This window comes from Lytechinus variegatus, chromosome 6, assembly GCF_018143015.1.
Source record: "Lytechinus variegatus isolate NC3 chromosome 6, Lvar_3.0, whole genome shotgun sequence".
NCBI lineage: Eukaryota > Metazoa > Echinodermata > Echinoidea > Temnopleuroida > Toxopneustidae > Lytechinus > Lytechinus variegatus.
In genome coordinates, this window is record NC_054745.1 from 7,245,137 (window position 1) to 7,268,117 (window position 22,981).

General features: G+C 37.2%; 1 long non-coding RNA gene across 1 annotated transcript; it reads left to right on the forward strand.

The window, feature by feature from the left end:
* Positions 1–6,906: 6,906 nt before the first annotated feature.
* Positions 6,907–8,046, forward strand: LOC121416484. The gene is made up of 2 exons (XR_005970185.1): positions 6,907–7,054; positions 8,007–8,046. It is a non-coding gene; the product is annotated as an uncharacterized LOC121416484 (long non-coding RNA).
* Positions 8,047–22,981: the final 14,935 nt, after the last annotated feature.

Genomic DNA, 22,981 nt, shown 5'->3' on the forward strand with positions numbered 1-22,981 from the left:
TCCAAGTGGCTGATCCATCGTTAAAGGTCAAGTCCGCCACAGAAAAAAGTTGGTTCAAATGGATAGAGAAAAATCAAGCATGAATAACGCTGAAAACTCATCAAAATTGGAGATAAAATAAGTTATGACATTTTAAAAATTCGCTTATTTTTCACATAGCAGTTCTCTGCTCAACTCAGTGATATGATGGAATATATATGTTTGTCAATAAACACGCAATTGAGAAACTACCAAAAATCAGTAAGAGTCATTTCTTTAAAACCACTGAGCGCCCAAAGACTCCTTTGGCTAAATATATCCTACGTAGGATCCCCGCCTCCCAGGGCTATGACTTCAACGCAGTGGCAATATAACAAACTAATTATAATTTTGAGTGGATACAATTATGGGAAATGTAGGAAAAGTTGTCGAACGTCCCGAGTGAGCGAAGCGAGCGAGAAAAAATGGCCTTAAGGTGACAATTTAATTCTTATCACGTAATTTAAGGGGCATGTCGGTCCATTAGGCTAGGGACATATTCAATGCTTGGGCGGTAGTTTCTAGTTTCTTTTGGCCTCTTTTTTGTCCATTTTCCTGCCATAGATTCCCTTTCCATTTTGTCATCTCTTAATTTATTACCCTTTCTCACTCTTTTATTAGTATTTCAATTTGATTAAATTTGTTCGTTTTCTCCCTTTCCCCTTCTATTTTCGCTTCTCCTCTTTCATGTCTTTCTTTTTTTCTTCATTTTCTTTCCATTTCTTTTTCCCCTCCCTTTGCCCCCTTTTTTTATTTTCCACACGAGGTTCGCCGGAGGGGGGGGGGCAGACCGCCCCCTGCCCCATCCCGGCTGTTACGCCATATCATGTGTTCAAGAAAGATTACTTGGAGCAGGAAGATACAAAGGATAAAGAAATCATGACAATGGGAAATCAGTCAACGGAGATTAGTTTGTTTCCAAGCTCAAGCTCAGTCAAGGAAAAAAGGGAATTCTACAAATTTTATCTGAACAAGCTTCACTTTTATGTGATTTATTTTTGTTCCATCTAGGTGTTTTTTATAAAGTTTTCACGAGCCATATCACGCGCCAAATGACGTGACGCATCACGCGCCGCGCCGATTACACTAAGCGGTTCGAAAAACGAATTCCCCCGCAAGTGTGTGTATGCGTCCCTGAAAAAAAATATATATATAAGTTGTAAGAAGCGTCATTAAACATTTTTTTTTATATCATTGAAGCAAATCATTTTTCTGTCATTGATAACCAATACTTTGAGAGATCCCATAAGCAACATGTACAACAAAAATTGTAGAAATAACAAAACATGTACAAAACAAACAGTATAATCTATAAAGAAATGAATGTAGGGCCGTAGCCAGAAGCATTTTGTTGAGGGGGTGTACAAGCTATATCTGCCATTGGCGTGACAGGCCAACATGTACACTTGTTCACACAGGTGGCAGCCTGGCCTGATGGCGATGTGCCTCAAGCGGCCTATTGTGGGTCACAGCATGGGAGGGGGGCACCAGAAAAAAAATAATTAGTCGCCTGTTGGTGCGCTCAATAGCCAGGTTTTCTGAACTAATAAAGTCGCTTTAAGGACAGTGTCATTAAAATGATATGTATCTCACTGATCAAATAACGCGAACGCGAAGTGCGAGTTGAAAATTTGGGATATTCATATCTAAAAAAGGGACATTATAAGCAAATGTTTGTTATCATGATGCATACCTGTCTCACTAAACAAACAATTTGAGCGCGAAGCACGAGCTGAAATTTGTGTATTTACCTGTATTAACCCAAACAGGGACATTTTAATGACTTTTTTTTAAGAATTCATGAAGAGCATAAACATGTCACCATATTCATCTGGTGCAAGCGCCAAGCGTGTGCTGATTTTTTTTTTTAGAAATACACCTAAAACATGAGGTCATTGTAATCATGAACATTTGATATATCTCTCCAATGAAATATTGATTTTTTTTTCATATTTAGACCTGAAGAGACGCATTATAAAGCTTTATTTTGTAGGGATTCAATAAGAATATACGTATTTTACTAACCAAATGATGCGAAAAGGACATCTTAAGATTGTTCTTAGGAATTCATTAGCAGATATATCTCGCCAAGCCACTAATGTGAACGTAAGCACGGATTGTAAATGTTTTATATTTAAAGGGGGCAATAGCTTTAAGTACCGGTAGTCATGAAAAAGAAGCCAATTTTACTACAAACACAATAAAAGTTCGAAGTGCGAGGAAATACATTTGGTGTATACTGTAAATTTACTTGAAAACGGACAGTTGCACTAAATTAGTGCATTTTAGTCCTTTTAAACATGATTATTTATATCATAAAACCAATAGTATGCGATAAACTTAATTTGCAATTAACTGCAAGACATATGATTGATTCATGGACCAAAAATAGACTTGCAATTGATCGCAAGTTTCTTGCAATACCCCACTAGTCTAACATGTCTAATGCGCTGTAAATATTCCAGTGTTAAGAGCGTGTGTGTTAAGAGCACTGTGTTAAAATCATGTGTGATTAGAACATCCGTATGTAGTAGGAAGGGCGGACCCAGCCTCCGCCAATAGGAGGGGGGGGGGCGAAATTGTTTTCACCCATATTTTCCCGATCAGCCCCGATGACGTAATGAGCAAAAAAAAAATCGTGGGGGCTAGATATGGCGTATCGCGTAAAATTAGTAAGTTACAAGCGAGCAAAAAATTAAAATTTTTTGTTACAAACATCCAAGTTCGTGATACATTTTGACATAATATTTGGAAAATAATATTATATTTCACCCTTATCCCTTTCCTTTTCTCTTACTTTTTTCTTGATCGGGATTTTTTTTTTTGGGGGGGGGGGCAAAGCGCCCATGTCCTAGCAGCAAATTCTTAGCTTTATTCTCATAAACAACATTGATGTGCAATAATTTCATAAGCCCTATTTAAATAGTATAAGTACGAACTAAACAATTTTTAAATTTCATGTATTTTGTCCTGGAAATTGAACATTCTGGGCAATGTTTGTAAACCTGAACAATAGAATAGAATTTTTGAATTTTTAGAATGAGTTGTGGCCATGTCGAAAAGGGACCTGCTAAGGACGTTTTGCAGTTAGCCATTAACACGATACATTTCAATGATTAAATAATGCGAGCGCGCGAAGCACGAGCTGAAATTATTTTGACGTTCCGGCCTAAAAAATGAACGTTCTATGCACTTTTTGTAATCATGAACGTTATGAGTATAACCAAACAATTAATGCGAGCGCGAAGCGCGATCAGGGAAAAACTGAGCTTTTAAACCTAGCAACGGGACACTCTCTTCATGTTTTGTAAATCATTAAAAAAATGTGTATAATTTGGAATCTTCCTACATTAATAACGCGAGCGCAAAGCGTAAGTAAACAATTTTTTTTATATTCTGATATAAAACTGGATGTATAGGCTCATAATGATTTGAATAGGGAACAAGCTGCGTATAAGAATAAACATGCGTGCGCGTGTTTCAGGTTTGACCTAGAATCTGGGCATGCTAAACACCTCTTTTCATCATGAAAATCAATAAAGCGAGCGCGAAGCGCGAGCTTAAAATATTTGATTTTCCAATCTGATAAAGGGTAAATTTAAGCTCTGTACTTCAATCACTTTCTGGAAAATTGTGAGGTGGATATGAATCACAGTTAAGAAAAGATCTGAGATGTTTCATTTTATTAATTTGCGTTTTGACATGAGATGGACATTTTAAGTACATTGTGCAATCATGTAAAACTGATAACTATCTTACTATTTTTCTTCCTAAGGGGGAGATAAAACTTGTCGAAATTCCATTCTGAAAAAGGGTCACTTTGATTATTAGATTGATATCTTATTTATTAGTGCAATATGCCTAATGGGAGCGAGAAATCTGTTAATTTATTAACTTGAAAACTTGAAATTTAAAGCACTTTTGTAATTATGAAGAAGATTCACGAGTTGATATATTTTTAACAATTAATGCGAGCGCAAATCGCAAGCCGAAATTTTTGATAAACTTTTGATGAAAAGAGGATTTTAAGTAGTTTGCTTTTAGAATTAATATTGAGATATAAGTAAGCACAACCTTTATCCTTTTTTGTGCAAGCTGGATCTGAGGACATAACTGAATATGAACCAAAGCTTATTTCATAAATCTTTTTTCACTAAGTTTGTATCATTTAAAGTTTGTTTACATTTATTTTTTCATTTAATACTTGTTTCTCCACACTTTTCCCTCGGGCTTCCTCCCTGGATCCCGCTATATAGTAGTGCTAGGCCGAGACTGCTATTTTTACCACTTTTTTACTGGCTTTAATTGCGATAATAAACTTTAACCTATATATTTAGGAAAATGCCATGACATTTATCCAGTGTATAGCCATTAAGTACTGAGATATACTCCCTACTTCCTGATACGAGTACTTATATATTTACTCAGCTCTATCATGCACGCGATCTAGAACTCATGTTTGCTATCTTTTGTTCTGCCAGACATCTGAATAAATCGAAGACCGTAGGTAAACACTATCATGGAAGTGCATTGGCATTTTTTTTCATTTTCAAGTGGGTGGGGGTGACGTAATGGCTGATATGGGATTTCTTAGGGGAGTGGCAAAAATGGGTCGTTTGAAAAGAAAATGACAATAAAAAATACAAATTAGGAGCCGTCGCCACTACAATACCCCATCACCCAGGACCAAAATCCAGTTGAAACCAATTAGAGCAAAACCATTGAAACCAGTTGGCCAACTGGTTTCAATAGGGAAATTGGAACAACTGCATGGTTCCAATTGAAAACCAGTTGCCAACTGGTTCCAGTTAAAACCAATTGGGCAACTGGAACCAGTTGGCAATTGGTTCCAGTTGTTCCAATTTCCCTATTGAAACCAGTTGAATCCAATTGGAGGTAACTGGTTTCAATTGGTTCCAGTTGAAACCAATTGGAGGCAACTGGTTTTCAACTGGAACCAGTTGAAACCAGTTGGTTTCCAACTGGATCCAATTGGAACTTCCAGTTGGAATGAACTTAATTAGTTACAAATTAATTAGCATTTGCACTAACTATTGCTCATATGCCAACACAGAAGCAGTGTTGTTTGTCTATTAATACCAATGTAAAGGGCATTGATAAAATACAGACTTTCATATGTATATATTCATATTGGAGTCCTTCAAATATATGTATTTTATTTCATGTAATTTGGTAACAGTTAGTGGTGTACTAATTATCGTTAAATCTGTTTTAATTATAATCTATAACATTTATGAACATGGTTTTTACTCCTAAGTATTGGAAACATTTATGTGAAAAAAGTGTGGAACTTCAAATTGAAAAAAAAAATTAAATAGATACATTGTAAATTATGATGAATCTCATAAAACATTAATCTGTGCACACTGGCAGAAAATATGCAAATTAACTGGTTTCAATTGGATCCAGTTGGGTAACTGGAAAATTTCCAATTGGAAACCAATTGGAAATCCTTCCAGTTACCCAACTGGATCCAGTTAGGATTTCCAGTTACCCATGCAACTGGTTCCAATCAGAATTCAGTTACCCATCTTTCCAGTTAGAAGTCATCTCCAGTTACCCAATTGGTTCCAATTAGGATTTACAGTTACCCAACTGGTTCCAATTAGAATTTCCAGTGCAAACTGGTTCCAGTTAGGATTTCCAGTTACCCAACTGGTTCCAGTTAGAAATCATTTCCAGAAGTTGGAAGTCATCATTCCAGTTGCCCAACTGGTTCCAGTTAGGATTTCCAGTTACCCAACTGGTTCCATTTAGAAATAATATCCAGTTGGAAGTCATATCCATTTACCCAACTGGTTCCAGTTAGGATTTCCAGTTGCCCAACTGGTTTCAATTGGTTTCAACTGGAAATTGTTAAATTCCAGTTAAAACCAATTGAAACCAGTTGAAACCAATTGAAACCAGTTGGAAATCCAACTAGTTTCAGTTGGATTTTGGTCCTGGGCACGCAGCAATTTAAGTGAAATATACACTAAAGTAATGGGGAGAGTTGTTCACAAGTGACATCGCAAATCTTTGTCACATTGCCAATTTGAGGATCTCCATAGCTTTAGTGATCGCAAGGGGAGGAGGTGTATGTCTTTTTGTTTTGTTTTGCTTTTAAACATTCTCATTATATTGCATCCACTTACAACATGATAGCCAATTTGATAAAGAATAATAATATCCCATATGTACTGTCTAACAAATATTGGGTAAAAGTGCTCCATGAGGGTATAGTGTCCAACCAACATTGGGCATTTCTTTTTGGCATTTTTATTATCCAGTGTGATAAAAAAATTGCCAATTCTAAAGTAATTGCTGGATATTTCTTAACATTACTGGACAATATGCTTCCCGCATTGGGTAAAATACTGCCCTAAATTTGTTGGACACATAAGTACCATCGTGGTGGCAATAATGTTACCCAATATTTTTTTACAGTGTTTTAAAAAGCCCTGCATGACTTATATACAAAGTAATAATCATCATAATAATAACAATAATAATAATAATAATAATAATAACTAGAGATGCTCGGCGGGTCGCGCAGCAGAACACATGTATCCCCGAACCCACTGCGTCTTCTGTCATTGCGATATAGAGCTCACACAGAAATTTGATATATAAATACAATTATCATGGCGACAATGACCCTAGCATGCAGGTCCCCAAAGCCAATATACCATCCAAGTGTGGTTGAAAAGTGACTTATGATTGCGGAGAAAGAGAGTCTTGCATGTGTTTCGCCAGCGAAAAGATGTTTGAATTTATATAATATCAATATTGAAAGCGTTTAATTATTTGAATTTATTTCCCTTCATTTATTTAGGACACCGTATAGAATGACATGCGATATTTTTGTTATGCAAATTAAGTCCACTGAGTAGAGTTCGGTGCATAGGTACGTTGACGTGTCACTCCATTTTTGAAAGGTTCAGGAGTCAGACGCCAGTATCGGCCTCCGCAGTTTGGGGGAAATTTCTGTTGTTTAATGTGATTTAAACGTGGTTTTATGTCCCGCCAGAAAAGAGTAAGTGTTTTTGAATTCATTAGATCCTTTATGTTTTCCATATATGTCAGATAAAATAAATAAAGTCAATTTGTAGTGTCTCGATTTGCCCGGTTTAGGAATGAGGCAGGGCGTGTAGGTTTTTGACCCGGTTTTCGGCCCGGTTTCCGGTTCTGGTTTCGGATTTCCGGTTGTCAGTTTTTTGTCTAGATTCATTATAAATTATGCCAATTGAAAGAGTTGATCCACGAAAGTGAAAATTGTATGTTTGTATTAAGAACTTATTTGCGAAATTAATGAAAAGGAAAATAATGATATTATGATTTTGATATAACAGAGAAGATTATTATTCACATAAACAGATAAACATAATGGACACTAAATCAAAACAAGTTTTGATCTGAAATCAAATCATTTCAGAATCAAGTGAATGTTTAACTTCATTGATGTATACTAAGAAAGTATTTGGCTATTACTCTAAAAGTACATGTCGTATTTTAATTGCTGGCAAAAGAATTATTTAATGTAGTGTAGCCACTTGTTACTGTTTGTGAAAAGAATTAGAAACAAATGCATATAAGCCTTGACTAGTTATGATTTAAGTTGAATTATATACTAGTATAATTATGCAAGATAACGTGTGCATAGCTAAAAGAAATTGACTAAGTTAAAGAAAGTTGTGATTATTCAAAGCTACAAGAATTTTACAGATATTGCTTCTGTTCTTTCGACATGTTTGATCAAACAGACAGTAAATTATAATAATTTCGATAACAATTCGGTTTGATAATCATGATTATACTGTTTTAAAAGACAATAGACAATGAGTGTTCGTGTGTAAAAACAATGAAATAATTACACGTGAAACAAGATGCAGTGTGATAAAACAATCTTATTTATTAACATGCTATTAACTGAACATCAGTTATGTAAACAAAGACTTATTATTGTTTTATATATTTTGTTCAAACAGATCGAATAAAATATACGTTTAACGACGTTATATATCGGTACGGCGGGATGTGACGGTTTGTGTTCCTTCTTTCGACTATCCAACATGTAAACTTCAACGTTGACTTGAAAATGACCTCTGATCTTACCATGTAACCTCTGACTGCAGCATAACATGCAGGTAGCCAAATCCAATTACTATCCAAGTTTGGTTGAAAAGTGACGTACGGTTGCAGAGTTAGGTGTCATAAGAAAGTCTTGCATGTAAACTTTAACGTTGACCTGAAAATGACCTTTGACCTTACCATGTGACCACCGACTGCAGCATAACATGTAGGTTCCTCAAGTCCATCTACCATCCAAGTTAGGTTGAAAAGTGACTTACGGTTGCATAGTTAGGTTTCATAAGAGAGTCTTGCATGTAAACTTCAACGTTGACCTGAAAATGACCTCTGACCCTACCATGTGACCTCCGACTGCAGCATAACGTGCAGGTAGCCAAATCCAATTACTATCCAAGTTTGGTTGAAAAGTGACTTACGGTTGCAGAGTTAGGTGTCATAAGAGAGTCTTGCATGTAAACTTTAACGTTGACCTGAAAATGACCTTTGACCTTACCATGTGACCACCGACTGCAGCATAACATGCAGGTTCCTCAAGTCCATCTACCATCCAAGTTAGGTTGAAAAGTGACTTACGGTTGCATAGTTAGGTTTCATAAGAGAGTCTTGCATGTAAACTTCAACGTTGACCTGAAAATGACCTCTGACCCTACCATGTGACCTCCGACTGCAGCATAACGTGCAAGTAGCCAAATCCATCTACAATCCAAGTTTGGTTGAAAAGTGACGTACGGTTGCAGAGTTAGGTCTTATAAGAGAGTCTTGCATGTAAAGTTTAACGTTGACCTGAAAATGATCTTTGACCTTAACATGTGACATTAGACTGCAGCATAACATGCAGGTAGCCAAATCCATCTACCATCCTAGTTTTGTTGAAAAGTGACTTACGGTTGCAGAGTTAGGTGTCATAAAAAAGTCTTGCATGTAAATTTTAACGTTGACCTGAAAATGACCTTTGACCTTACCATGTGACCACCGACTGCAGCATAACATGTAGGTTCCTCAAGTCCATCTACCATCCAAGTTATGTTGAAAAGTGACTTGCGGTTGCGGAGTTAGGTGTCATAACAGAGTCTTGCACATAAACTTTAATAATGACCTGGAAATGACCTTTGACCTTAGCATGTGACCTCCGCCCACATCAAAATCGATAGGCGGCTTCGCTATACCAACTCAACGTTCATGCCTTATTTGAAGATGATCGGAGAAGAAATGCAGCTCATAGAGCGCTGACACGGAAATCTCTGCGGCGGCGGACGCGGCGCGACGAGGCCAAATCCATAGTATCCTCAGAACTCTGTTCGGGGGATACAATAATAATGGATAACCAGGGTGGTCCAAGGTGTGTAATATTGTTATAAGCAAAACTGAAAACAAAATATATGCTAAGAACATATCTGAACCAAATAAAAGCATATATATAAATATGCATATATACATATATATGTAGAACTTCGTACATTGATCATGCAATGTTTCTTTACAGTGACTCTGAAATTTACGCCATTGAAAATGTCAATGAAAAACTTAATCCTATGTTTTCTGGGCAATTTTGTGCGCTTAAATTCCCGGGGAGGGAGGGGGTTCAGCTGCCGTCCCATAAGATGGTAGCATTATTCAATCATATTTGTGTTCTTTATGAATTGATAATGCCAATTTATTCATGAAATCATACTCTCCGCTCTAAATTAATTATAAATTTCCTAGAAAGTTAATTTGTGGTGAAAAAAGGGAATCATCTTGGCATTTCTTACAACTATATAAAATGGGAAAATTGTAACAAAATTAATTTCTTCTGATTTTTTATTCCTTAGTAATAATGATACCAGAGTGCTTATATCATGTATATAGCGCATAATATCACTGTCAAATGTGTCTTATGTGCTTTTGGAAGAAGACAGAAAAAACAAAGAAAATCGTACTCTTATGTCTTGCATTTGTTCAATCGTTTTAATTTGTATTGCTGTTATAACAAAAAATCATCGGGAACATTATTTAAGTCATAAATAACATCAGAATAGAGATGGAAACAATCACTTTTTTAAGAATTGAGAAATGAATATATATGTGTGTGTAATGGCGTTTTAATGGTGGTAACTTATTCCTCTGTTAACTTGCACAATTCATATTACTTATAATGTACGTTTGTTTAAGAGAACAGAAAATAATAACGTTTTATTTACCCAGGGTAGCCACTTCAGTTAGCAAACTGCTCTACCAGCGGGCCCTGCATAACATAATAATCTTCACAGTAGATATTTGTGAATTCTCTGATTTTCAATCAAGGGGGCGTTTATTTACCATGATCTCATTTTTTTAAAAGACCTGCTGATTGACCATATTTGGTTACGAATCTGCAGCAATCAGTTTGATTGGTTAGGTAATCGCTTTGCATGAAGTCAGGTGATACGAGCTAGAATGAGGAGTGATTCGGGTGTACATCTGCTGGAAAATCAAAAGCATCATTTTAACCCGAGCCTTACTAGCCCTCGGTCGAGATTCGAAGAGGGAGATCTCTCAATTACGTCGACTTTGTTTCTTCTGCAATTTTTGCTACACAAAGTGGAAGAAAAACATTACTTAAAAAAATAATATTGTCAAAAAAACAATTGATCTCGATTTACATGTACTAAATACAGGTTTTGCCAATTTTGTTTTCATGGTTCTTAGTCGACCAATTTACCTGATGCCGCAATCAGCCCAAAATTGTGCAACGTTTAAAGACCTGTCATCATTCCTGACAGCAGGCCCATTTTGAGTGAACTGTTGGATTTCCAAAAAAAGTAAGTACATCATAGAATAGGTTTGTCATTGTATCGCCAAATGAGAAAACAAGAGAGAGGTGATGGGAATCGATAAAGTGGGGGGGGGGGGGTAGAAAGAGACAAAGAAAGAAAGAAAGAAAGAATGAAAGAGAGAGAGATAGAGGGGAGGGGTACAGAGAGTAGTTTTAAGCAAAGGTATTTTAAGCGGATCATAAATCAAAGGAGTGAATTTAATAAAATAGTTGAAAGAGGGCAAAGAATAAATAAAAAAGGTATTTGAAGAGCTCACTTTCAAAAAGGGTTAGGTCTATTTTTCATCAAATTTGATTTTCTTGTCTCAATGTAGAGATTTTTAGTAGCTCTATATTTAAGATGATACCAAAGAAAAGTTCAAATTCCCATTAAAAAGTGAACAAAAATGGAAAAGAAAAATCCCCTTTTTTCAAAGGGGGTTAGGGCCATTTCAGTTTTGTTTTAAAAGGGCTAGGTCCACAAAGATCTTTTAGAAATATGAAGACAGGTAGATTTCTTTTATAAAAAAATGAATGTTTTCATGGTAGGGTATAATGAAAATTTTGTTTTGCTTTATAATTCTGCAATATGGGAGAATTAAAAAAAAAATATTGGAGTGGACCTAACCCCTTTTGCAGCCGAACTTTTCTGAAGAGCTAATTTGTCAAAAGGGGTTAGGTCCATTTTTCATACATTTCATTGTGTTATGTCTGAAAACCTCTAGATTTTTAGTCGCTCTGATGATACCAAAGCAAATTTGAAATTCACATTAAAAAAACGAGAATAAAAGTGGCAAAGAAACGAAATCACTTTTTAAATCAAAACAGTTGCATTCATTTCAGTTTGCCTGCAAAAGGAATGGGGTCCACAATGATAATTTAAAATATATATATATATATAGAAAAAAAAATTGAAGACAGTTAAATTTCTTTTAAACCCAATTTTAAGTTTGCATGATAAAGTAGTATATCATGACAATCTAGTTAATCGTAGGAATATTGCAATAAGTGAGAATAAAAATATCTGTTTTTTTCTCGGAATGGTGCAAAGTGGACCAACCCGTTTTGAAACCAATTTTTTATGGTGTTAGTTGCAACTCATAGGTCAAAGATAAAATCTAAGCGCAGAACACTAAAAAATTCCTAATATCGATGGTGGGATTAAGGTTGGATGCAAAATTTTTAGTACGAAAGTGGGAAGGAATATATATTTATTGATATTTAACTAAATTGTTGGAAAAATAAGTTCCACTAAAAAGTGACAGGTAACCGGTGGTGAGATGAAGTTTTGATAAAAGTGAAATCCTCAAAAAAATGAAACAATTTTGCAAATTTTGGGCAAATTGTAGGACATCTGGTAGAAGCATTTCAAATTGGTACATTGACACCTTTCCTGAAACGAGCTATAATTACTTTATTTCGGGGGGGGGGGTAAGGATCCACTAAGGATTAAGAGTTATAGACCGGTATGTCTTCTGAACGTCGAATGTGAAATTCATGCAAAGTTCTGTAAACACGAATGAAGTTCTGGCTGAAAAATTTGTCCCAAAATTTCAAAAATTCAAGCTATAAGGTTAAATGACATTATATACCATTCCTTAACTAATAGTATAACCTGGTTTTAACTTATGTTTATTATAATTTCTTTTTACAAAATTCGTGACATTCATTTTGCTTTGGTCTATCCTTTCGTAAATGGAATAATGTTATCTACACTAACACCCTGGAGTCAATCAATTTAAAACTTATCAAAGACATGAGTTGCAGCCAAATTACTGAATTGGTCATGTATATGAAGAAAAAAAACAATCATTACATCTTTCAAACATTGAAGTAGCAACCTCTGTAAAAACTGACATACGAAATATTATACAGTTAATAAGGCAAGAATGCTCAGGCAATGAAAATAAATATACATTGAATAACGAAGTGGGAAGACTAAGGAAAATATAAGCAAAATAAGTGATTTACGCTAAAAGATCATTAAAATAAATGGATGTTGAATAAAATTATTGATTTCCTCATTTATTAAGAAAGACAACTTGATATTGCAAGTTGTCTTTCTTAATAAATGAGGAAATCAATTTGTTTTACATTTGCATTCAATATCCACAATACCGTAAATAAGCATATTTACGGAATCGTTTTCAAAGGAGTAATGGGTTTACCGATTGAGCATGTCTTTATTCAGTAGATCTAGGAAATATGGTATGGGGCTTTTTCGAAATCAATTTGTTTTACATTTGTATTGTTGATATCAAGGAGTAGGTCGGAGATTCGATATTTGAGGAACTAGACAAAACAAGTTAGGATTTCTTATGGAAAGGAAAAGACAATGTTAAGTGATCTACGATGTTTCTTGAATAAAAAAATACGGGAGACTATTAAAATATGATGAATTGTAAATTGTTAATACAAAAATCAGAGAATCAAGAGGGTTAAAAGACTATTAATTGGGAATCAGTCAATGAAATGGAAATTACATTTTTTATTATTGTACTCAATGTGTAAATACGATATTGGACAGCTAAAACTGTCTTTAATGCCATTCTGTTTAGACCTGTTGAAAACATGACTGGAATCCAAAGACTTGAGACGTATATGTAGCGATTATAAAGGTAAATGTGTCATTTTTAATTTCTGTTTAAAAAATGATGCCTGTATAAATAATGGACAGCATAAGATAAAAAAAAGGTCAATTCACACAGCATCCGTTACAAATTAACTAATGAAATAAAGAGTAAATGGGCGATTTCATGCTAGAAAAATCTGCCATTTCCACACAATTTTCGACCTGCAGTGCCGGCCGCGGGAAACGTCATAATACGGACCTTTCGCAATCATCACGGACGCTAGTATTAGGGTCCCTTAACACAAAAGTTAACGCTTAATCATACACTTGATTTTTAAGATTGATTGTGCATTACAGTCAATAGAATCAAACGTAGAAAACTGCTCTACGATCAATGCTAAGCTTTGTGTAACAGGGGGGTTACAGGCCCTACAAATCTGCTTTTCGTGTGCAAAATCCCTTTCCGCGACACCCGTACCGCATACATGCATGTATATTACGACTGATGGCTGGAGATATTCAAAATGCAGGACCTAAAATAGATTTATGACATGAAGAAAGTGGTTTTTCAAACAAATCGAGAACATATTGAGTGAGGAAAAACTTACTGAATGAAGGCTTAAATATAGATCATTACAGTCCATCGAATCGATATTACATTTAATGTGGATTATTGGTGGATCACTGGCAATTGATTTCATGGATAAGATCAACCTCTCCAGCCGAACATTTCGCATGCGTTGATATGTACACATCATATGCGATACCTTTGAACTCGTTTCCTTTTGTTTCTTTTGTTTCTTTGTTTCTTTTGTTTACTCCTTATACACAAACGATATGCCTCTCGCACACGATGTGAGGGGCATTATGTTTTACATTCCCCAGAAATAGGGATTAGATTCAAATTCCGGGGGGACCACTTCCATTGATGAGTGGATACCAGGCACGACCATGGGGTTTCGAAAAGTACCCTAAACATGCTAAACAAGGGAAGCAATTCTTTTCCAGATTATGAAAATGCATCTCTTAACAAGTATTTGGCTTGTGAAACCGTACAAGTATTGAATATATATCCCTTATTTCAGCATTTTAAACATCGTTTTGACACCCTTATAACGTTACATAGGCCTATATACGTAACGTACCTGCCCACTCTGTCCCCTTTTACGGGTGGTCGCTACTGGTATCCACTAATCAATGGAAGTGGGCCCCCCGGGCGGCCTCTCGAGCTCTAGGAGGAGTCAAATGTGGCTTTGGAAAGTCGTCCTCAATCGGATAAATCGCTGTTACCATAGTAGCAACCAGAATTTTGCACACGAAACGCATATTGAATGTTTCCGTCGCAGATGCGAAACGAAAAAAAAATCTCATGTCACACAATTTGCATTGCAGGACTGAGTTTTACGACCATGATGACGGGCCCAAAAAGTCCCTTCCAAAGTCAACGGCCGTTGTAAATAAGCGTCCGCGTCCTCAAACGAAAGGTCGGGAGTGCCCCCTAGGGCAAACTTAAGGCTTTTCACCGAATGACTTACTGTTGTTGCATTACACACTGGCACCAGCGTAAATGGTCATTTCCTATGAATATTCTCCCCGTGGTGTCCGTTATTTCATTCACTGATATGAATGAGTTTCTGACAAAGGAGCCGGTATTTGTCGATGTTGACCCTACATTCCGGAGATCGTCCTAGAACTATTTACTCTATTCTTTCCCTGCATGTCCATCCTGTTTTATATACCCTGATATGCCTTTCAGGCGCGGATCTACGAGATGCAGATAAAAGGGAGAAGAAGAAAGCATAAATGAAAGAAAAAGGCGAAAAGGAAGGGATGGATTGAAGACGAGAAGGAAAGAGATAAGAGAAATAAAAATCTAAGAGAAGGGGAAAGGGGAGAAAGAGAATCATAATGAAAACTGGTGGACATAAGAGAAACGCACGCAGTGAGCACACGCGGGGATCAGCTTAAAGTGATTGGTTAACATTGCTTTGACTTTTAAAAAATCTGAGCTAGAAGGTCACACTTGTCACCTGTGTCTGTAATATGTTATGAAAATGAAGCCCAGAAAAAATTGCATTCGAAAATAATTATTTAGTGCTTCAAAAATTGAAATATAAAGTGACCGGAAACACCATGTTAATTTCATCCCATACACTTATGTGTACTATTTAGGTGTCTATAAGACGCCTATTTGCAAAACCTGGGTTTGCCTTGTAGTTTTAGCTTTTCAACAGTCAGGGAAACTCCCGCTTTTCCGAGATCGTTTGAAACGTCCCTTTTTCGAGATAGTTGCGTTCACCGAAGCGTGAATCACCGCTGAAAACCTTCGCCCTGTGTAGTCTTTCTCGGCTGCTTTCAGACCCTTATGTATGTGTGCGAACACTCGATAAGAGCGGTGAAAATGTGTACGCGTGTGTATACAACCATAGAGCTGTTAGCTCCATGATACAACCGTGCATTCTTCGGGACATTGTTATCTTTAGAACATGTGCCTCTCTCTCCCCCTCTCTCTCTTTCTCTCTCTTATTTATTGTCAAGCATTCAATTTGATTTTCGTTCATCACTTACCCTTAATCCTGACGTTAAATGTACCGTAATAAGACCGTATTTTTGGATCCACCGTCATATCCGTAATATCCAACTTTCATGTTGATTCCACCTCAGCATTCAGCTTATGATCTGATGCACAATCCATAATCAATTCATTATAATATTATTTCCACTACCAGTGCCGGCGGAAATCATGGAAATTATTACGTCGATATGCAATTTCAAAACATGCCGAATACAGGTCTGTCCTAAAACAATCATTGGCTGGTTGACGAAGCCAACAAATTGGAAGAAAGTATACTGTATTCACCTTCAAAACATACATACTGCAAAGTATTGGGGCTAGCGGTCACCAAATCAAGTGCGTTATAAAAGTCTGCCTGTCAGCTCGATCCATGTCCAAACTTCCCTCAAACGTCCAGCCCAGATGAGAATATCATGATGTCATTATAATCATGACCATTCTCCATTCGACATGATCCATGCTAGCAGTGAACAGGTGTGAGATCAATGGTTTAGATTATGAACATTATCGAGAACTGCATATCCATTTTCCATAGCACTAAACCGCCGGAGAGCTGGTTAGAGGTTATTACCATAGGAACGAATATATTTTCCAAGTCTTTCTTATCATATATTACGTAATGCCGTACCCAAAATAACTTTCAGCATGATCATGGAATGTCCATGGTAGTACCATAGCTCTATGCACACTTTGTACAATTTGTACACACACACACACCACGCGTTCGGCTACAACATGCAACGGAGTATCGCGGCACAAAGGCTGAACGCAGAGACTAACCTCCTCTTACGAGAACTTTTGCTTGCATTTTTTCAGCATAAATGTGTCTTCTTTCTTCAATAGCGTCTAAGCACCACGGTGGCGAATTCTATTTTTTGGAATATAGATGAGAAATTTAGTTTTCTTTAACATATTTGAAAATAAAAATCCGCCACCGTGGTGCTTTTTTTATATGAATTTTTTAGTGAGGGTATGTCAAAAAAAACCATTCACTTTGTACAGGAAAGCTATTCGGTGAGATCCGAAAAGATTGCGTCATGCGACCACAAATCCCTGTTAATCGAGATTCTGTCGCTCTCGCAAAAGCGGGAGTTTCCTTGACTGTTCAATCTCAATAATGATTGTCTTCAGGGTTTATTAGTTGTAATACATGCACCTGTACACATGTTTCATCTTGGTTTGAGAATTTTTTAAATCAGCTGCTCACAAAGTTAAACAATACCTTTAAGCATGTAATTTCTGGCATCAAATTCGTACCATCCGCACGATATGTCGAGATATCTCAAATATCTCTCTATGGTACAAGATGGGGACCGGTAATTTCGATAGAGGACAAAATTCTCTATCGTTCAGTGGAAAATTTATTTCCAGAAGTTCTGTAATTCCGCTGCTTTTAAAGGGTAAATTTCATCAAGAGTCTTCAAATTTCACCAAAAGTCTATGGAAGAGCGAGGAAAAAGCCAAAGAATTTGTGCACTTCGCACTCTATCGACATCATTCATTTCAAAACAATAAATCGTATCGACGTGGGGATCGGTGTTCTGGGGAGCTCTGACTTTAAGCTACATTTCTATATAAGACTCATTGCCATTGGTCATTTAACTCCGCTGCTTTTGATAAAACAAAATCATTAATCAATTGGAATAAGTGTCTCAAAATCAGAAAATCTCGGGATGACGCTATGGGCGATACCATTACGTCAGAGGGGGAATACGTGAAGCTCGGCCTCTCCGTACGCGTGATCAGCTTGAGATGACGACCAAACATATTTTTGTGAGGGATTTAGAAGGAGAAAACCTATTAAAGATGTTTAAAAACTAATATTTTACTATAAAGGTTAGTAACACGATCCAGTATACATTGAGATTGGTCCTGTTTAGTGGTCTCACCCCTCTTTTGATAATGGGAACTCCCGGTGGTATCACGTCTCCAGTCAAGCATACCCTTAAGTAAACAACTTTAATAAGGCCGTGCGGACGAGCACACATGAAGTTGATTCCCTGGCTTGTGTCCAAAATAGGGGTAAAGTTTTCATAATGGAGGGGGGGGGGCGAAGAGAATAAAGAGGGAACGGGGGGGCAAAGTAAAGAAATAAGGAAAAGGTAAAATGGAGAAGGGATAAGGAAGGGGGACATTAAAACAAGAAGAACCTAGAGAGAGAAAAAACAGAGCTGATGAAAAAAGCGAAGGTGAGATAGAAAGAAAAGAGGGAAGGTGGAAGGCAAATAAAAGAAAGAAGGATAAAGAGAAGGAACAAGGGATGAGAAATTAAAAAGGAAGGGAAAATTGAGAAAGCTGAAATAGCGGGGATAAAAGTTACTGAAGGGGAGGGAGAGAGGGAAAGGGACTAAGAAAAGAAACAAAAAAAAGAAAAGAAAAGGATACGGCTATTCTTATCAAAATACTGGAACCCATCTCTAATTTTCATCATTTTTATCCCCTTCCTGATTTACCTTTATCTATCTCAACCACTAGCTCTCATCTTTTCCCGATGTTTATCTCTGGACATCATTTTCATATGCACCTCTCATCATCAAATTTATTTTCATTTATCGTTTAGTTCTTTCTCAATCCCTCTCTCAAACTATTCTTTCTGTCTTCCCAACAAATAATGCTATGTTAAATTAAGCTACTTGTACATTTCTATAGAATACAAGAAACTGTTGTTTCACAATATAACGGAGAGAGTATTACAAAAGAAGGGGAAGGGAAAGCAAGAGAAAATAAAGGGGAGAAACAAATCAAGGAGTGAAAGGGGCACAGAAAAGGAAGAGGGGAAAAGGGAAAAGAGAAGGGATAAAGGAAAGGGAAAAAAGGAAGGAAAGGGAAAAAATATATAAAGGGACAGCAGGAGGGAAAGAGAGAAAAAGGTGAAGGGGAGAGAGAAGGAAAAGAGTGAATAAATGGGGGGGGATAAAAAGGAGGGGAAAGGGAGAGAAAGAGAAAATATAGCGGGGGATATCGAGCGTGATGATTAAAGGATTTTCGACTATATTATATAGAGGTGAACCGGGACGGGCTTTTATTCTTCAACTTGGCTCGACTAACTCCTTTGTTCCCCGAAAAGAATAGTAAGGTTTGATAGTTAGCGTTTGCGTGAGCACCCGCTAAAATTCTTAATAAAAGAAAAGAATGGTTTGTATAGCTCCATTCTTGCTTTGTCGGCAAGTGATAATTAACTCGTTAAGTACCCATTCCATACAATACGTCATAGTAGCTTTCGAAAACATACTTTTGCTTGGGTTTAAGCTAAATGCGTTAGGAAAGTTTTTAATAGTTACATATATGCAAATAGTTTTGTTGTTCTGCTCTGAAGCGCATTGAGCATCTAACCAAGATGGAAAGTGCGCTTTACAATTATTATTTTTATCTTCCATATAATACTGAATTATGTATTGTACCAAGCTGTGGTTTGGTTTTGTGATTTGGTTTTATCATTTCCAATTCATATAACAAAATATATTCCAAGGAAATTCTTGTTTTACTGAAATGAAATAACTGAAAAAAATGTCTAGACCCTCAATGATATCCAACTCATATGTCAATATAAAACCGCAGTTCGTAAAAATGATAGGTTAATCTGTACTTGGACGATCATCATATAAGTGTATTAAGGATATTAATATCCGTTTTAAACCCATCTATAATTTTGTATAAAATTGCGCGTAATGTAAATGCGTTGGACAAGTAATCTTCACTTTGATTATGTTAATTATTATTATCTTCCCAATCCGAATATCTACAGATGTAACTAACACCGCAATCGAGAGCAGATAAGATGTTTTAGCAAAAAGACAAACTTGTTAAATCTGCAACATTGGAGTAAATTTATACTTTTTATAGGGTGGGGGTTTTAGAGATCCGATTTGAACCGAATTGAAAAGAATATGTTCGTTGTTGTTGACGCATCAGATAATTAATACCCCCCCCCCCCCAATTTCTAAGAACATCCTGTCATAAATTGGTGAGCGGATGTGATCAAAGGAGAGGGGTCGGTGTGGACGGGGAGCAAGACTCTCACAGACTATTGACAATAACAAAAGAACCAAATAAAAAAAAATCGATGAGAAAGGGACAAGATAACACTACAATAAAAGGGAAAACAGAAATTAAAGAATGAAAGAAAGGATGAAAGAAAAGAAAACAAATAACATCTTACCGGTAAATCAAAAATTCAACCTACAATAGATCCCAACCACGCTAGTTTAAAACATAATCGTCTATCACAAGATAATCGAAGTACATGCACATGTAAACATAATGCAATGTACGTACCGTAGGATTCCCTAGGGTAAGTGCGGGCACGGCCAATTTTACATAGCACGCAGGAAACCGCGGGCCCGTCAAAACGCCCTAGCCTGCTCCCCTTGAATACCCTCGGTTAGACGCAAAAGCCCCCTAGGGTGTTTGCGTGCTCGGGCGTGACGTTTCCTGCGGCCAGCACTGTACACTCTAAACAAACAAGCAAGTTTAATTTGTTTAGTAGTATAAATACTATAGTTCTACTAGGGTCTATTTTCAATTCGTCTTGCAGATATGTCTAAATACTAACTCGTCTTCTATCATTTGGTCTACCGTCAGTCCACTATTAACATGGCGTAATGCAATTTTGTCCATGTAATGATATGGAGTTATGCCAGGCAAGCACACAGGGTGAACCCTCCTTTGGTCATTGTAATTGAAATTACTCAAGTGTATGTACCAACTATTGTAATGCAGGGATGCCAGTGAATGTACTAGGGCATTAAATTCCACACACAGATTTATAGTCGATTTGACACTGAGTCCCATAGGCTCAATACACCAACCTAGAAATGTTTTTTCCGATTAATTTTTTTTTCTTGATTCGTGTTCCTATAGTGTCCTAGAACAAATTCAGATTGGTTGCCCAAAGTTGCCGTTCGGGCAGTTGTGCTAATTTGCATAATTCCATAACGGCCGCCAGATGACATCTCGAAAACCTAACTTTTGAACCCCTGACCCAAAATGATGAGTAATGACTCTTTTTTAATGGGTTTAGAACCGATTTCTATTATCATTTTTGTAACATAAGGTCATCTTCAGGTCAAATCCAAGATGGCTGCTAGATGCCAATTTGAAAATTTAACTTTTTATCCTTTTGCTCCAGAAAGACGAGTAATACCTCTGTTTAGGGGTTTTGGGGTCTGTAGAATGTCATCTTCAGGTCAAATCCACTGAACACTCTGAACATCCCAAAATCATGAATAATACCCCTTTCCGTGAGTTATTTGGTATATTGATTCCATTTCTGTGAATAATTTAGCAATATTAGATCATCTTCAGATCAAATCTACTATGTTCAAGATGGCCGCTATACACCATTTTACTACTTTCCGTGACTATTGAACCTTGAAGAAGTACTCTCCCTAAAATCGTGCACGCTGTCCTGAAGAGGTTACTATCATGTGTAGGAGATCATAAGGGAATTTCAGTAAGAATTGTTCATTTCTTTTAATCACTCCATTTTTGGTTCGAGGTCAAGTCATGTCTAAGATGGGCAGACGGTTGATATATTTCGTCATGAACTGCTCACTTTAGAATGAGACCATTCAAGGTTTTGGCTATGATCTATTTCGGGAGTTCTGATTCTTGTTTATATCCAATCGTACCCTTCTAGTACGACTTCTATCACTGAATTAAAAAGTGATTTCTCCGTATGTTTTACCTTCCTTTATGACTATCACTGGACCTTTTTGTCCTGACAATTAGAGCCATTGACTTGGACAACAGGAGTGCACTATTTAGCCTCCTGCAGAAGATACATGTAGGTTCCCTCAAGAATGTTTTCTGGTCATATCACTCCACGAGCACAGTTTGCTACACCACTATAACACCCGGTTCCTTTTCTCACTTCCTGTAAGCAGTGACGTGAAGCAAGGCTGCGCCTGGCCCTGACATTCTTTGGGATCTTTTTCTCCAAGCTTCCCCAGTATGCATTTGGCGAATGCACAAAAGGCTTCTATATCCGTACCAACGCAGATGGGGAACTCAACATCGACCGACTACCTGCCAAAACAATGGTCAGGATGGTTCTCATTCGTGAGATCTTGTACGGAAACGATGTAGCCACTGCCTCTCAAGAAGCAGGAATACAAGACCTAGTGATACAGCCGCCTGTCATGTGCATGTTAGGAGTTTGGATCACCCATCAGCCTGTGAAAAATAAATCCTGATCGACTCAAGACACTGACTGTCCTACAGATATCTCTTTCAATAGCACGCACTCGTCTGGTTGTGGTGGACTCCTCACCTACCTTGGATCATATATCTGTCTCTAGCTCCCTTTCACTGGACAAGGAGATAAGCACCAGGATAGGAAAATCTGCCACAGTCATGGCAAAGCTCTTGTACGGAAATAAGTCCTGGAAAACGTACGCGAACTAAGAAAAGCGGGTAAACACCTTCCATGTCAGCTGCCTCAGACGTACCATTCACATAAAATGGCAGGACAAAGTGAACAATACAGAGGCCCTTCAGCGTACACAATGTACGTGCTGGATGAGCAGAGCGTCGTGGTGTAGCGGTTCTGACTCTCGCCTTGTAATCAGAGGGTCGTGTGTTCGAATCCCACCATGGCCTAGCGTCCTTTGGCAAGGCGTTAATCCACACTTTGCCACTCTCCACCCAGGTGTTAAATGGGTACCCGGTAGGATGTGAAAGCCTATATGTAGTATGCCTAGCAATTGAGTCTTGGAACTCTTGTTGGAATGCTCCCCAGGGAGTGGTGAAGGTGCATACATTGTATGCGGGCATGCAAGGATCCGATGACCGGGGTAATAATATGTCTGTAAAGCGCTTAGAGACGTCGTTCCGATGTATTAAACGCTATATAAATGCGGAGTATTATCCCCAGTTTATTCTTGCTCCTTAGTCAAAGTCGCTTCAAGTGGTTGGGGCATGTTCGCCGCATGAAACATTAAGGTAAGGTGAG